This window comes from Pseudophryne corroboree, chromosome 5, assembly GCF_028390025.1.
Source record: "Pseudophryne corroboree isolate aPseCor3 chromosome 5, aPseCor3.hap2, whole genome shotgun sequence".
Classification (NCBI taxonomy): domain Eukaryota; kingdom Metazoa; phylum Chordata; class Amphibia; order Anura; family Myobatrachidae; genus Pseudophryne; species Pseudophryne corroboree.
In genome coordinates, this window is record NC_086448.1 from 114,972,777 (window position 1) to 114,989,709 (window position 16,933).

Below are 16,933 nucleotides of genomic sequence, written 5' to 3' on the forward strand. Positions count from 1 at the left end.
TAGCGTAGCGTGCGCTCGAGACCACGAGGAGGTCACCAGCGATGCAGACGCTCACAACACTATACCTTTATGATAAAACCTTATACCAATGAAATACACTGAATACCTTAATGTGAGTACAGGGTGTAAGTGCAACCTTGTGTAACCTGACTAACTACAAAGCTGCTTGAGCGTCACCGACGCTCAAGTGAACACTTAACACTATAGGAAATACACAGATGCTGATTTAGGTTCCAAAGCCTATTAACTGTATTATATCTAATATACTTGTAAAAGGGGATAACAGTACAAATGATACACTACAATATAACAGAGACTTCCTAACCACAGAACTAAACAATAAATACAAAAAGACAATACTACACTGACCTAAATGCAATACAATACAATACTATCTAATACAATACAATACTAGCCTAGTCTAGGGGAGATATGAGAGAACAGAACAGAGAGAGAGAGAGAGAGAGAGAGAGATGAGATGAGAGAAATTGGCTCACAGAAAGACAATGATTACGGAGAGAAACTTACGCACAAAGGGTATGATCGCCTGCGCCTCGATATCCAGCTCCCGGCTATCAGCAGATAACCGTTGATGAGAGAGTGAGAGCTGGATGTGGTCGGCCTGCCTATTTATGCCCCACACACAATGCAATCTCCTGGTCCTACAATCCCATTGTCCATTGGCCGAAGGAATTCGGCCCTGCATCATAACAAAAGGTCATAGGGTGATTCATACAGGTGGGCTGTGACGATTTCCAACAGCTCAGGTGGGTGGGAAACTGGGTTTCCCGCCGCATACCTGAGTATGTGTAAATAATAGAAATGGACATAAACTTCTTATGTCCATAACTATTCGCACGAGCGATTAATACGCTCCAAACCAACACCGGAATATTGCTAATTAAATACTCTTCCGATGGGTACCAAACACTGCTGTATGATTCCTGTTAGACCCTTCGTACGATATAAAGAGGGATTCCTCAGCTCTGGGACATTGTATTTTAACCAAGCTTTCAGAATCTATCAAAGGGACCATGATCTATAAACTACATTAATTGTGAAAATATGTAACGAATGAGTCGCACGCTACGACTATATAAACTCTACCGTAAATACGCATACCGCGCCTGCGAGTGCACGCTATTGCGGGTATGCGCCTCCACGGGAGAGCGTACGCACGCGCAGCGCGGACCAGTGTGCGGTGCAAATATGGCAACGTGCATTGAGACATTTTTCTGACTTTGACAGGTGTGAAAAAACTACCTGTAGTTTTTCCTGAATCAGAGGAGTTGAATGAAGTGTGTGATGAAGCGTGGGTTACCCCCGATAGAAAACTGCTAATTTCAAAGAAGTTATTGGCATTATACCCTTTCCCGCCAGAGGTTAGGGCGCGCTGGGAAACACCCCCTAGGGTAGATAAGGCGCTCACACGCTTATCAAAACAAGTGGCGTTACCGTCTCCAGAGACGGCCGCCCTCAAGGATCCAGCTGATAGGAGGCTGGAGAATACACTAAAAAGTATATACACACATACGGGTGTTATACTGCGACCAGCAATCGCCTCAGCCTGGATGTGCAGTGCTGGGGTGGCTTGGTCGGAGTCACTGACTGAAAATATTGATACCCTGGATAGGGACAGTATTTTATTGACTATAGAGATATTTGCACTCTGGCATCAAGAGTAAGTGCGATGTCCATATCTGCCAGAAGAAGTTTATGGACGCGACAGTGGTCAGGTGATGCGGATTCCAAACGGCATATGGAAGTATTGCCGTATAAGGGGGAGGAATTATTTGGGGTCGGTCTATCGGATTTGGTGGCCACGGCAACAGCCGGGAAATCCACCTTTTTACCTCGGGTCACCTCCCAGCAGAAAAAGACACAGTCTTTTCAGCCGCAGTCCTTTCGTTCCTATAAGAACAAGCGGGCAAAAGGACATTCATATTTGCCCCGAGGCAAAGGAAAGGGTAAGAGACTGCAGCAAGCAGCTCCTTCCCAGGAGCAGAAGCCCTCCCCGGCTTCTGCAAAGGCCTCAGCATGACGCTGGGACCTTACAAGCAGACTCAGGGGCGGTGGGGGGTCGCCTCAAGAATTTCAGCGCACAGTGGGCTCACTCGAAGGTGGACCCCTGGATCCTGCAGGTAGTATCTCAGGGTTACAGGTTGGAATTCGAGAAGTCTCCCCCTCGCCGGTTCCTAAAGTCTGCTTTGCCAACGTCTCCCTCCGACAGGGCGACGGTATTGGAAGCCATTCACAAGCTGTATTCTCAGCAGGTGATAGTCCAGGTACCCCTTTTACAACAGGGAAAGGGGTATTACTCCACGCTATTTGTGGTACCGAAGCCGGACGGCTCGGTAAGACCTATTCTAAATCTGAAATCTCTGAACCTGTACATACAAAAAATTCAAGTTCAAGATGGAGTCACTTAGAGCAGTGATAGCGAATCTGGAAGAAGGGGATTTTATGGTGTCCTTGGACATCAAGGATGCTTACCTTCATGTCCCAATTTGCCCTTCACACCAAGGGTACCTCAGGTTCGTGGTACAAAACTGTCATTATCAGTTTCAGACGCTGCCGTTTGGATTGTCCACGGCACCCCGGGTCTTTACCAAGGTAATGGCCGAAATGATGATCCTTCTTCGAAGAAAAGGCGTATTAATTATCCCTTACTTGGACGATCTCCTGATAAGGGCAAGGTCCAGAGAACAGCTGGAGGTCGGAGTAGCACTAACCCAAGTAGTGCTCCAACAGCACGGGTGGATTCTAAATTTTCCAAAATCCCAACTGATCCCGACGACACGTCTGCTGTTCCTAGGGATGATTCTGGACACTGTTCAGAAAAAGGTATTTCTTCCGGAGGAGAAAGCCAGGGAGTTATCCGAACTCGTCAGGAACCTCCTAAAACCAGGGAAAGTGTCTGTGCATCAATGCACAAGAGTCCTGGGAAAAATGGTGGCTTCTTACGAAGCGATTCCATTCGGCAGATTCCATGCACGAATTTTTCAGTGGGATCTACTGGACAAATGGTCCGGATCGCATCTGCAGATGCATCAGCGGATAAAATTGTCGACAAGGACAAGGGTGTCTCTGCTATGGTGGTTGCAGAGTGCTCATCTGTTAGAGGGCCGCAGATTCGGCATACAGAACTGGGTCCTAGTGACCACGGATGCCAGCCTGAGAGGCTGGGGAGCGGTCACACAGGGAAGAAACTTCCAGGGCTTGTGGTCAAGCCTGGAAACGTATCTTCACATAAATATACTGGAACTAAGAGCAATTTACAATGCTCTAAGCCTGGCAAAACCTCTGCTTCAGGGTCAGCCGGTGTTGATCCAGTCGGACAACATCACGGCAGTCGCCCACGTAAACAGACAGGGCGGCACAAGAAGCAGGAGGGCAATGGCAGAAGCTGCAAGGATTCTTCGCTGGGCAGAAAATCATGTGATAGCACTGTCAGCAGTGTTCATCCCGGGAGTGGACAACTGGGAAGCAGACTTCCTCAGCAGACACGATCTTCACCCGGGAGAGTGGGGACTTCATCCAGAAGTCTTCCACATGATTGTGGTCCATTGGGAAAGACCAATGGTGGACATGATGGCGTCCCGCCTCAACAAAAAACTGGACAGGTATTGCGCCAGGTCAAGAGACCCTCAGGCAATAGCTGTGGACGCTCTGGTAACACCATGGGTGTACCAGTCAGTGTATGTGTTCCCTCCTCTGCCTCTCATACCCAAGGTACTGAGAATTATACGGCAAAGGGGAGTAAGAACGATACTCGTGGCTCCGGACTGGCCAAGAAGGACTTGGTACCCGGAACTTCAGGAGATGCTCACGGAAGATCCGTGGCCTCTACCTCTAAGAAGGGACCTGCTTCAGCAGGGACCGTGTCTATTCCAAGACTTACCGCGGCTGCGTTTGACGGCATGGCGGTTGAACGCCGGATCCTAAGGGAAAAAGGCATTCCGGAAGAGGTCATCCCTACCCTGGTCAAAGCCAGGAAGGAGGTGACTGCACAACATTATCACCGCATTTGGAGAAAATATGTTGCGTGGTGTGAGGCCAGGAGGGCCCCGACGGAGGAATTTCAACTGGGTCGATTCCTACATTTCCTGCAAACAGGATTGTCTATGGGCCTCAAATTGGGGTCCATTAAGGTTCAAATTTCGGCCCTGTCGATTTTCTTCCAGAAAGAATTGGCTTCAGTTCCTGAAGTCCAGACTTTTGTAAAAGGAGTACTACATATACAGCCCCCGATTGTGCCTCCAGTGGCACCGTGGGATCTCAATGTAGTTTTGGATTTTCTCAAATCCCATTGGTTTGAGCCACTCAAATCGGTGGATTTGAAATATCTTACATGGAAAGTAACCATGCTACTGGCCCTGGCTTCGGCCAGGAGAGTGTCAGAATTGGCGGCTTTATCGTACAAAAGCCCATATCTGATTTTCCATTCGGACAGGGCAGAACTGCGGACGCGTCCTCAGTTTCTCCCTAAGGTGGTATCAGCGTTTCACCTGAACCAACCTATTGTGGTGCCTGCGGCTACTAGCGATTTGGAGGACTCCAAGTTGCTGGACGTTGTCAGAGCATTAAAAATATATATTTCAAGGACGGCTGGAGTCAGGAAGTCTGACTCGCTGTTTATACTGTATGCACCCAACAAGCTGGGTGCTCCTGCGTCTAAGCAGACGATTGCTCGTTGGATTTGTAGCACAATTCAACTTGCACATTCTGTGGCAGGCCTGCCACAGCCTAAATCTGTCAATGCCCACTCCACAAGGAAGGTGGGCTCATCTTGGGCGGCTGCCCGAGGGGTCTCGGCATTACAACTCTGCCGAGCAGCTACGTGGTCAGGGGAGAACACGTTTGTAAAATTCTACAAATTTGATACCCTGGCTAAGGAGGACCTGGAGTTCTCTCATTCGGTGCTGCAGAGTCATCCGCACTCTCCCGCCCGTTTGGGAGCTTTGGTATAATCCCCACGGTCCTGACGGAGTCCCCAGCATCCACTTAGGACGTCAGAGAAAATAAGAATTTACTCATCGGTAATTCTATTTCTCGTAGTCCGTAGTGGATGCTGGGCGCCCATCCCAAGTGCGGATTGTCTGCAATACTTGTACATAGTTATTGTTACAAAAATCGGGTTATTATTGTTGGGAGCCTTCGTTTAAGAGGCTCTTTTCGGTTATCATACTGTTAACTGGGTTCAGATCACAAGTTGTACAGTGTGATTGGTGTGGCTGGTATGAGTCTTACCCGGGATTCAAAATCCTTCCTTATTGTGTACGCTCGTCCGGGCACAGTATCCTAACTGAGGCTTGGAGGAGGGTCATAGGGGGAGGAGCCAGTGCACACCACCTAGTGGTCAAACTTTTAAATTTTGTGCCCTGTCTCCTGCGGAGCCGCTATTCCCCATGGTCCTGACGGAGTCCCCAGCATCCACTACGGACTACGAGAAATAGAATTACCGGTGAGTAAATTCTTATTTTTATGATCGATAGCCACCAACACTGGTTTTCCATATTACATTTACCATGAATATTTTGAATTGGTCCTGGACCAAAAATCCTAGGCACCCCTACAAGTGTCCCGAGGCACCCCGAGGTGCCTAGGCACACAGTTTGAGAACCACTGGTCCAAGGTATAGTGTCTTGCTTTTTAGGCACTCAGTATCCCATAATCCACTCTGCTCTGTAGTGAGACAAAACACAGACCGAAGCAGTAGGAACAGGGAGGAGCAGGCAGCAAAGTTTATGCCCAATGATTGGATAATTAAAAGCATTGACATTTGAGCAGGGCCCAGGTAGTTTACTGAAAATAGGGAACCCCTCCCACCTGAGTGTTCATCTGATGCGGCCTCCTGTTTGTGCCCTATTTACCCATATATACCAGGATCTATAGTCTTGCTCTGCACTGCATCATTGTAGTTTTTGGAAGTACTTGTAGATCCTTACAAGTTGTATGCAGCAAAATGCGGGACAGGGATTGTCTGTAACTCAGTTTTTGCATTTGTAGATATGAGTGAGATTTATCAAATCTAAAGAGAACACATGGATTTGTTGCCGTAGCATCCAATCAGGTCATAGTTAGCATTTAAATAGTAATTTATACAAAATGATAGCTATAATCTGATTGGTTGTTATAGGCAACATCTCTGCTTGTCATCTTCAGAAGGTTTATTATTTATTATTTATTACCAGTTATTTATATAGCGCACACATATTCCACAGCACTTTACAGAGAATATTTGCCCATTCACATCAGTTTGATAAATCATTGTCGTATTCCTGTGAGATGTCATTGACATGTGAGAAGAACTAGATAGTACACCGATCTAGCAAGGATTGACTTGCCTGCACAGTCTATCTTTTCTTGCGATGCCGACCTGGCGGGACCGCGCATCGGGATCGCAAGGTGACTTTCACCTTGCGATCTGCACTAACTTTTCTTACGATTTTGACTATATAGCCAAAATCTTAAGAAAAAATCTCACCGTATGTACACACCCTTAGAGTCGCAGTAAAAGCAAGACAAATGCGGATCCCTAATGTCAGACTTATTAAGGGGGGTACTCACGGAGCGATCGCTGCTTAAAATCTAAGCAATCTGACTAGATCGCTTAGATTTTAAGCACGATCGCTCCGTGTGTAGCCCCCTCAGCGATAGCGATGCGCAGCCCCGCGCATCGCTATCGCTGCTGCTAGATTGGCCTGCATGCAGGCCAATCTAGCGGGTCGCTCACTTCACCCGCTGGGTGAAGTGAGCGGCCCCCCCGTCTCCCCCCGCACGCTCAGCACAGATCGCGCTGTGCTGAGCGCCGGGAGAGATGTGTGCTGAGCGGTTCGCTCAGCACACATCTCTCTGACATCGGCCAGTGAGTACTGGCCTTTACTCTGCGGATAACTCATTTCCACATCAAGCCAATATGTAACCCAGAAAATGACATGTGTGCTATTAATCAGATGATGTGTATGCTGCAGAGTGAGGCCCAAGGTCTAGACCCTGTAAGACAGATAACACGAGATTTGCATCTTGGCTCTGCAAATAGTGTTAGTCATTACATGATGAACTACTGACAGTAGATAATTGACCTTTTGCTGACTAAGCTACAACACATTTCTGCCTCACTAGATAAGGATTGTGTTCTGTATGTAAACACCGGCAAGAGTTCCTGAAACTATTCTGTTTATATTATGAACATAAAACAATTCATGTTATTTTGGTGCCGAGTCATTATGACTCCTGTTTATCAGGGCACCAGATAATATACTGTAGGCTGTGTTTGACTTCTGGAACTTAAAGGCCAGTACTCACTGGCCGATGTTGGAGAGATGTGTGCTGAGCGAACCGCTCAGCACACATCTCTCCCGGCGCTCAGCACAGCGCGATGTGTGCTGAGCGTGCGGGGGGAGACGGGGGAGCCACTCATTTCACCCAGCGGGTGAAATGAGCGACCTGCTAGATTGGCCTGCACGGCAGGCCAATCTAGCACCAGCGATAACGCTGCGCGTGGCTGCGCATTGCTATCGCTGTGGGGGCTACACACGGAGCGATCATGCTTAAAATCCAAGCAATCTAGTCGGATTGCTTAGATTGGAGTTCAATAGCCTGGTGGGCAAATGGTGGAATCAAATTGCCCAGCCCCCAAATGAGCTGCTGCCCCAATTAACTAGAGCCCAAATAACCTGCTGTCCAAACTGTGGGACACTAATGGCCCGATACCCAAATCAGATGATGTAATTAAAAATGTCAACCGCTTATTTTAATTTCCTAATTATTAATATTTGGAAATTAGTATTAATATTTCTACTCTTTGTATATGCATCCTTCTTCAGGAAAATGCAGTAGGCCACTTGAAAATAGAACACACATATTTAATGTTTTATTTTTAAAATATGGATATTTCGTGAACAAAGTTGCTTCATTCCATTTTAACTTTCCTCAGGAAAGAATTGTGCGCAAGACTTGCTGACATATGGTGCGTATATAAGTAATGTGAGAGGCCTACAGAGGAGGAGATGGAGACATATAAATTAATGAGCTATAAAAAGTACTGAATAATTACCTTGGCACACCTGTATAAAGATAACACATCAAAGTAGTTCTAAAGGGGGGTATACACGGAGAGATCCGTGTTTAAAATATAAGCAATCTGATTAGATTGCTTAGATTTTAAGCACAGATCTGCCGTTTGTATGCCCCCCAGCGATAGCGGTGCCCGGCACTGCGCTATCGCCGCTGCTAGATTGGCCTGAATCTAGCAGGTCGCTCACTTCAGCGCTGTGTGAAGTGAGCACCCACCCCGTCGCCCCCCTCACTCAGCACATCACGCTGTGCTGAGCAGGGGAAGAGATGTATGCTGTGCGGTCTGTGTTAAGATCGCACAGCACACATCTCTCCCGTCAGTATCCCCCTTTAGTTTTACAAGTACAAGAAATGTACTGTTGTAATAGCAACTGTTGATACATTTTATAATTACAGTAAGATGCTATTGATGTAAGAGTCTATTGCAGCAGATGCAATTCTACAATGTTATCTCAATGGGTCCCAAAATCTTTAAATAATATTAAGCTATTTCTTAAAAGACAAATTGATTTAGCTAGGAAAGTCTTATCGTATAGCCTTAAGGTCATTTAGTACAACATGTAACATCACACCAACAACTAGTGCCCTAGGCGAGAGAGAACACTGCCCCTCCCTCATTTTTGCAAGAGTTAGAGTAGGCGTTCCCGGAGGCAAACCTAGTCTAATAGATTGAAGAGTTCAGTGAATTAATTATTGATGCATTTATTATATGTACAATAGCACCCTCTAAAGTCTCAAATAAATACATACTGTATAAAATATATACTGTATATGGCAGTGGTTCTCAAACTGTGTGCTTAGACCCCCCGGACACTTGCAGGGATGCCCTGAGTAGGTGGTCCAGGACCAATTCAAACGATTTACGGACAATGTAATAGACAAACAAGTGCTTGTGGCTTCCAATCATAAAATATGTGGACAAACACAAGTGACTCCTGTTCCTCACCACATACAGTAACTGAGCCTAAGGATGACATATAAACAAATTTTACTTATTTTAATAGTTTTTTTTCTGAATTTCTGAATAAGAAACCTTTGGCCTAGGGGTGCTGTAAAAAACAATTCTGATAATCTAGGGGCGCCGTGACTCAAAAAAGATTGGGAACTACTGGTGTATTGAATAGATGGACACAGCGTAATGTAATATTGCCGCAATGCTAATTATTTAAGGACTATTAGTTAGAAGGGTCACTAGAAGATCAGCCAATCAACAGTGACTAGTTAGCGCTGCTCTCTGTCCTTGCACCAACCAGCTCCAGCATTTGCAAGCAATCAGTTTCTGAAGAGGTAAAACTGCTGATGCGTACACATAACATGTATCACCCTGGCTGACCTCTGCCTGTGTTTGCACAACCCTGATTTTTGCATGTTTCTTGTGAACAAAAAATACTGATATTTATGTCCCTAAGTGACCTATTTATCAATACACAGTATGTGTCTCCAGCACTGCTGGCAGAGAGGGGAGGGGCCCGATCGGAGGAGGCAGTCTCCTCCTCTCTTAAAGCGCCCCTTCTCTAGACAATTATTCCACTGACAGTGTGACTTCTCCGCGGGTCATTTACAGTGATCAGTGGCTGTTGGGTTCCGCTCTGACTAGTTCTCAGGCAATTCCACCAGAGTTGTCTTAGTTTTCCACATCATTCCTGTCTTACAGAGTTCTGTGTGTAACTTTCCCTAACTGTGGGCCCGATTCAGACCTGATAACTGTTGTGCGAAATCGCACAGCGGCCAATTATCGAATGACTGCGCATGCATATGAACTGCAATGCGCATGCGTGTCGCCAAACAGCGACAGGATGGTGAGAAAATTTTGACTGCTAGACTTTCGCAAGGTGATTGTCTTAAAGATGACTGGAAGTGTCAGGAAAAACGCAGGCGTTCCCAAGCATTTCTGGGAGGGTGTGTGACGTCAGCTCTGGCCCCAAACAGGCTATTTGTATCGCACTGCAGTAGTAAGTCCTGGGCTACGCACAGACTGGGAAAATCATTTGATGGGAGTGAGTTGTGATCGGATTTGCAGCTGTCCGCTGGCTGACGAAGTTTTCGCATGGCATGCACATGCATTCGCACACTTGCACGGGGCGGGTTTTCACTCTCTCTGGCCGGCGACTATCTGATCGCAGACCTCTGCAAATTTGCAGCACATCGATCAGGTCTGAATCGGGCCCATTGTAGCCAGAGGCCCTAGGACATGGGTCTTCAACCTGTGGCCCTCCAGCTGCTGTGGAACTACACATCCCAGCATGCCCTGCCTCAGTTTTAGCATACATTAATAGCAAAACTGTGGCAGGGCATGCTGGGATGTGTAGTTTCACAGCAGCTGGAGGGCCACAGGTTGAAGACCCATGCCCTAGGAGAAGGAGGCCCGTGTGCAGGCTCTGCCTGGGCCCCCTCCTCTCTATCGTAACAGCGATGTAGCTCTGAGCAGTAGAGTCCCGAGGGGACCCTAGCGCTGTCTCAAAGCCTAGAGTGCATGCGCAGATCTCCAGGAAAATGGCACAGCAGCTATTTTCCCAGTGATTTTCCTACTGCGCATGCGCGAAACACAGGGAAAATGGCATTGCGCCATTTTCCCAGTGATTTCTGCAGTTCTGCTACTGCGCCATGCATACGTGCCAAGCAGAACTGCATGATTCTGACCGTTCTGGCTGAACCTGGATGGGTAAAATGGAACAGGGATTTCTAACATGTCCTAAAGTAGTAGTGTTTACTAGAAGCCATAATAAGGGGATGTTCTGGCAGAAGCACTATACATTGCTGGACATAATGTGCCACTAACCTGTATCCCCCAGTGACGTTAGCTTCTGGCTCAGCAGGATCAGGATTAGCTGTTGTGCATATAGAAATATAACCGCATTTAAGAAGTGGCACATATAAGACAACTAGCAATTAAATAAAGTAAAAGGATGAGAAATTGTTAAAAAAAAATAATAATAATAATAATTGTTTTACTGTATTTTATTTATCTGTGTTTTTTTTAAACATTATTACTTAATTCTATCTTCTCTCTTTTACCACATCTTCAGTAACCTTTACATTTAAAAAATATTCATAGTCTCTTTTCTCTACACCATGTGACCTTGTGACACCATAAAGCAGTGATGTCACAATAGGCCCAACAGCAAGCAGTGATGTCACAAAAGGGCCCAACAGCAAGGATTCTTTCATTTCTCTGCATAGAGAGCGACGATGAAGTCTACTTTTACTTTCCTCCTGCTAATTTTGGCAGGAACCCTTATGAAAATCTCAGATGGACAGGAAACATCAGTTAGTCCACTGAGTGACAAGGCTGAAAGGAGTTTAAAAAAGATTATAAACCTGACCGAGAAAGTGAAAGCTACCGGGCAGCCTGACACAAACATGAGAGAATTATTTCCAGCTCAAACTCTCAGGAACAGACTGGAGAAAGAGGCAATGCCTGAAAGCCGCATGCCTGATAGTGGGGAGCCCGACACCGACATGGGAACGTCATATCCATCTACTTCAGAAGAGGACACCTGGAAGCCAGATCTTATGCCTGGGATGGGCATGGCTTCTGATAGGGAACCCAAAACAGATAAGAGTGAGTCAGATTCAGTTCCATCAGAGTGGGACGATATGAGTGAGTCAGATTCAGTTCCATCAGAGTGGGACGATATGAGTGAGTCAGATTCAGTTCCATCCGAGTGGGACACTCAGGAGAAAAAGCTCATGCCTGAACGTGACCTGAGGGAATCCTTTGAGGATCTGACAGAAGACACAAAAGCACAACGTTTCCAATGCACTGTCATCATCTGCGTTGTTGTTGTCATCTGCTTGTTTTTATTTACCGCAGTGGTCCTGGCCGTTCTCTATTTCGACCACAATTTCCAAGTCAAATTATTCACCAGACTGGGATTTACAAGATCCAGGCAAGATGTAACGGATGTTGATATAGAAGCTGGCAATGCTACCAACCCGGCATCATTGGACTGAAATGTGTATATGTTCATCACAAACTTCTGGATTTGACACCATGCTCTAAAGAAACATCTGATAAGTCGGCTCTTTTCCTCCAGTCTCCGGCTGAACCCTATCGCTAGCCCTACACACTGCTTCCGGTCAGTGCTTAACCATCAGCCTTAAAAATCTGGGGATTAGGGCTACTGGCGACACCCCATGTAAAAAAAAAATGACACTAGGCAGCCACCTCACGGGTGTGTTGGAAGAGCTGCTAAGTATTTTTAAAATGTTGACAGCTACATCAAACTAATTGATAACTTAATAACTTGAAAATGTAAACCCGGACAACGCCAGGTACTTCAGCTAGTAAATCTATATAATGTGTCAGTATTAGGGATGTAGGGACCCGCCTGATAAAGGTTTACCTTGCCATGATAGGTGGGTTCGCATTTCTTTGGCCAAATTGTAGTTTATTATAATTATTCTGATTATCAGTATTTTCGGGTGTCGATCGAATAAGGTATAAAGGGTGTGATGTACCTTTGCTGCTGCATTTCAACACTGGCAACAGCACCGGATCTCACACCCTTCGAAGGCTGAAATCAGACCCTAGTCACACAAAATTGCTCGGACTATGGAGTATATGTGTACACTTGCAGGTGAGACTCCTGTCTGGACTAGCAATTCACCCACTTGCCCTTATCTGATTTTTGCACGCCACACTATTTATTCTCCCTCCAGGGGTGTCGTGGACACCACAAGAGGGAGAATAGTTGTCGGTATGCCGGCTGTCGGGATTCCTGCATCGGCATGGTGATTGCCGGGATCCCGACAGCAGGCATATCAAATGCCTCCCATGCAAACCTTCCTCCTGTATCTGGGCGAGGCATTTTAGAGAACATAAACATGGGTTAACAACGCTTAGGTAAAATGTGAGGCAAGATGGATACACCGATTAAATACTGTATCACCCAACGGCCTAAATGAGAATTTTGGATTGAATTGCTTTTTATAAGCTTTAATCATGTGTAATATATATGGCCAGTGTAATAGTTGTATAGTACCATAGATTGCCTCTAATATGTACCTTTATTAATATATGAGTAGTATTTGTTTATGTAATATACTGATAATTCGTATTATATTAGTATTAGTACTACTTTGAGCTTTGATTGGGTCTGCCATTTTTCTATAGTCTTTTGTAATACTCCATTGTATATTGAAGGGTATGATCATCTGCTTTTTATTGTATTTGATGTGGGGAAGTCACGTGAGTATGCTTCCTCTCATCGCCAGTCAATGGGGAGTCTGTGTGGGGACTGGTGTGAGCGCTGGACACTGCACGTCACCGGAGGTGATGTCATCAGAAGCGGACAAACGCCTGGAGCTCTGCGGCAGGAGGAGGCGCAAATTCACTGGGTGGTTTATAAATGTTTGTATTTTGTACTGTGTTGTTAATCGTGATGATGATTTAAATAAATTTAAATAGGATCGAAACATTGACTGTAGCGGGGGTGTTCCCGTGGAGTTTATATTGAAAGAGACCCGTGAGTACCGCCTGGCTCAAGTATTTATATATATATATATATGTGGAAGGACAGCTACTGGAAATACTAAAATCTGAGTGTTTTAAAGTTATACCAAGCGCAATTGGTTATTGTTTTGTTTATAATAAGAATTTACTTACCGATAATTCTATTTCTCGGAGTCCGTAGTGGATGCTGGGGTTCCCGAAAGGACCATGGGGAATAGCGGCTCCGCAGGAGACAGGGCACAAAAAGTAAAGCTTTAGGATCAGGTGGTGTGCACTGGCTCCTCCCCCTATGACCCTCCTCCAAGCCTCAGTTAGGTACTGTGCCCGGACGAGCGTACACAATAAGGAAGGATTTATGAATCCCGGGTAAGACTCATACCAGCCACACCAATCACACTGTACAACCTGTGATCTGAACCCAGTTAACAGTATGATAACAGCGGAGCCTCTGAAAGGATGGCTCACAACAATAATAACCCGATTTTTGTAACTATGTACAAGTAATGCAGATAATCCGCACTTGGGATGGGCGCCCAGCATCCACTACGGACTCCGAGAAATAGAATTATCGGTAAGTAAATTCTTATTTTCTCTATCGTCCTAGTGGATGCTGGGGTTCCTGAAAGGACCATGGGGATTATACCAAAGCTCCCAAACGGGCGGGAGAGTGCGGATGACTCTGCAGCACCGAATGAGAGAACTCCAGGTCCTCCTTAGCCAGGGTATCAAATTTGTAGGATTTTACAAACGTGTTTGCCCCTGACTAAATAGCCGCTCGGCAAAGTTGTAAAGCCGAGACCCCTCGGGCAGCCGCCCAAGATGAGCCCACCTTCCTTGTGGAATGGGCATTTACATATTTTGGCTGTGGCAGGCCTGCCACAGAATGTGCAAGCTGAATTGTATTACACATCCAACTAGCAAAAGTCTGCTTAAAAGCAAGAGCACCCAGTTTGTTGGGTGCATACAGGATAACAGCAAGTCAGTTTTCCTGACTCCAGCCGTCCTGGAACCTATATTTTCAGGGCCCTGACCACATCTAGCAACTTGGAGTCCTCCAAGTCCCTAGTAGGCGCAAGACACCACAATAAGCTGGTTCAGGTGAAACACTGACACCACCTTAGGGAGAGAACTGGGGACGAGTCCGCAGCTCTGCCCTGTCCGAATGGACAAACAGATATGGGCTTTTTTGAGAAAAAAAACACCAATTTGACACTCGCCTGGTCCAGGCCAGGTCCAAGAGCATGTTCACTTTTCATGTGAGATGCTTCAAATCCACAGATTTGACTGGTTTTAAACCAATGTGTTTTGAGGAATCCCAGAACTACGTTGAGATCCCACAGTGCCACTGGAGGCACAAAAGGGGGTTGTATATGCAATACTCCCTTGACAAACTTCTGGACTTCAGGATCTGAAGCCAATTCTTTCTGGAAGAAAAATCGACAGGGCCGAAATTTGAACCTTAATGGACCCCAATTTGAGGCCCATAGACACTCCTGTTTGCAAGAAATGCAGGAATCGACCGAGTTGAAATTTCTTCGTGGGGCCTTCCTGGCCTCACACCACGCAACATATTTTCGCCACATGTGGTGATAATGTTGTGCGGTCACCTCCTTTCTGGCTTTGACCAGGGTAGGAATGACCTCTTCCTGAATGCCTTTTCCCTTAGGATCCGGCGTTCCACCGCCATGCCGTCAAACGCAGCTGCGGTAAGTCTTGGAACAGACACGGTACTTGCTGAAACAAGTCCCTTCTTAGCGGCAGAGGCCATAAGTCCTCTGTGAGCATCTCTTGAAGTTCCGGGTACCAAGTCCTACTTGGCCAATCCGGAGCCATGAGTATAGTTCTTACTCCTCTACGTCTTATAATTCTCAGTACCTTAGGTATGAAAAGCAGAGGATGGAACACATACACCGACTGGTACACCCACGGTGTTACCAGAACGTCCACAGCTATTGCCTGAGGGTCTCTTAACCTGGCGCAATACCTGTCCCGTTTTTTGCTCAGACGGGACGCCATCATGTCCACCTTTGGTAATTCCCAACGGTTTACAATTATGTGGAAAACTTCCCCATGAAGTTCCCACTCTGCCGGGTGGAGGTCGTGCCTACTGAGGAAGTCTGCTTCCCAGTTTCCATTCCCGGAATGAAACACTGCTGACAGTGCTATCACATGATTTTCCGCCCAGCGAAAAGTCCTTGCAGTTTTTGCCACTGCCCTCCTGCTTCTTGTGCCGCCCTGTCTATTTACATGGGCGACTGCCGTGATGTTTTATCCCACTGGATCAATACCGGCTGACCTTGAAGCAGAGGTCTTGCTAAGCTTAGAGCATTATAAATTTACCCTTAGCTATATTTATGTGGAGAAAAATCTCCAGACTTGATCACACTCCCTGGAAATTTTTTCCTTGTGTGACTGTTCCCCAGCCTCTCGGGCTGGCCTCCGTGGTCACCAACATCCAAAACTGAATGCCGAATCTGCGGCCCTCTAGAAGATGAGCACTCTGTAACCACCACAGGAGAGACACCCTTGTCCTTGGATATAGGGTTATCCGCTGATGCATCTGAAGATGCGATCCGGACCATTTGTCCAGCAGATCCCACTGAAAAGTTCTTGCATGAAATCTGCCGACTGGAATTGCTTCGAAGGAAGTCACCATTTTTTTACCATGGCCCTTGTGCAATGATGCACTGATTTTAGGAGGTTCCTGACTAGCTCGGATAACTCCCTGGCTTTCTCTTCCGGGAGAAACACCTTTTTCTGGACTGTGTCCAGAATCATCCCTAAGCACAGGAGACTTGTTGTCGGGATCAGCTGCGATTTTGGAATATTTAGAATCCACCCCTGCTGTTGTAACAGTATCCGAGATAGTGCTACTCCGACCTCCAACTGTTCCCTGGACTTTGCCCTTATCAGGAGATCGTCCAAGTAAGGGATAATTAAGACGCCTTTTCTTCGAAGAAGAACCATCATTTCGGCCATTACCTTGGTAAAGACCCGGGGTGCCGTAGACAATCCAAACGGCAGCGTCTGAAACTGATAGTGACAGTTCTGTACCACGAACCTGAGGTACCCTTAGTGATAAGGGCAAATTTGGGACATGGAGGTAAGCATCCCTGATGTCTCGGGACACCAGATAGTCCCCTTCTTCCCGGTTCGTTATCACTGCTCTGAGTGACTCCATCTTGATTTGAACCTTTGTAAGTGTTCAAATTTTTTTAGATTTAGAATAGGTCTCACCTAGCCTTCTGGCTTCAGTACCACAATATAGTGTGGAATAATACCCCTTTTCTTGTTGTAGGAGGGGTAATTTAATTATCACCTGCTGGGAATACAGCTCGTGAATTTTTTCCCATACTGCCTCCTTGTCGGAAGGAGACCTTGGTAAAGCAGACTTCAGGA

At 46.3% G+C, this 16,933-nt stretch overlaps 1 long non-coding RNA gene across 1 annotated transcript in view; it reads right to left on the reverse strand.

The window, feature by feature from the left end:
• Positions 1–16,933, reverse strand: part of LOC134927322 (uncharacterized) — a 133,413-nt gene that overhangs the window by 72,259 nt on the left and 44,221 nt on the right. The window contains exon 3 of the long non-coding RNA XR_010177611.1: positions 10,859–10,907. This is a non-coding gene — a long non-coding RNA (uncharacterized LOC134927322). The remainder of the gene's footprint in view (positions 1–10,858; positions 10,908–16,933) is intronic.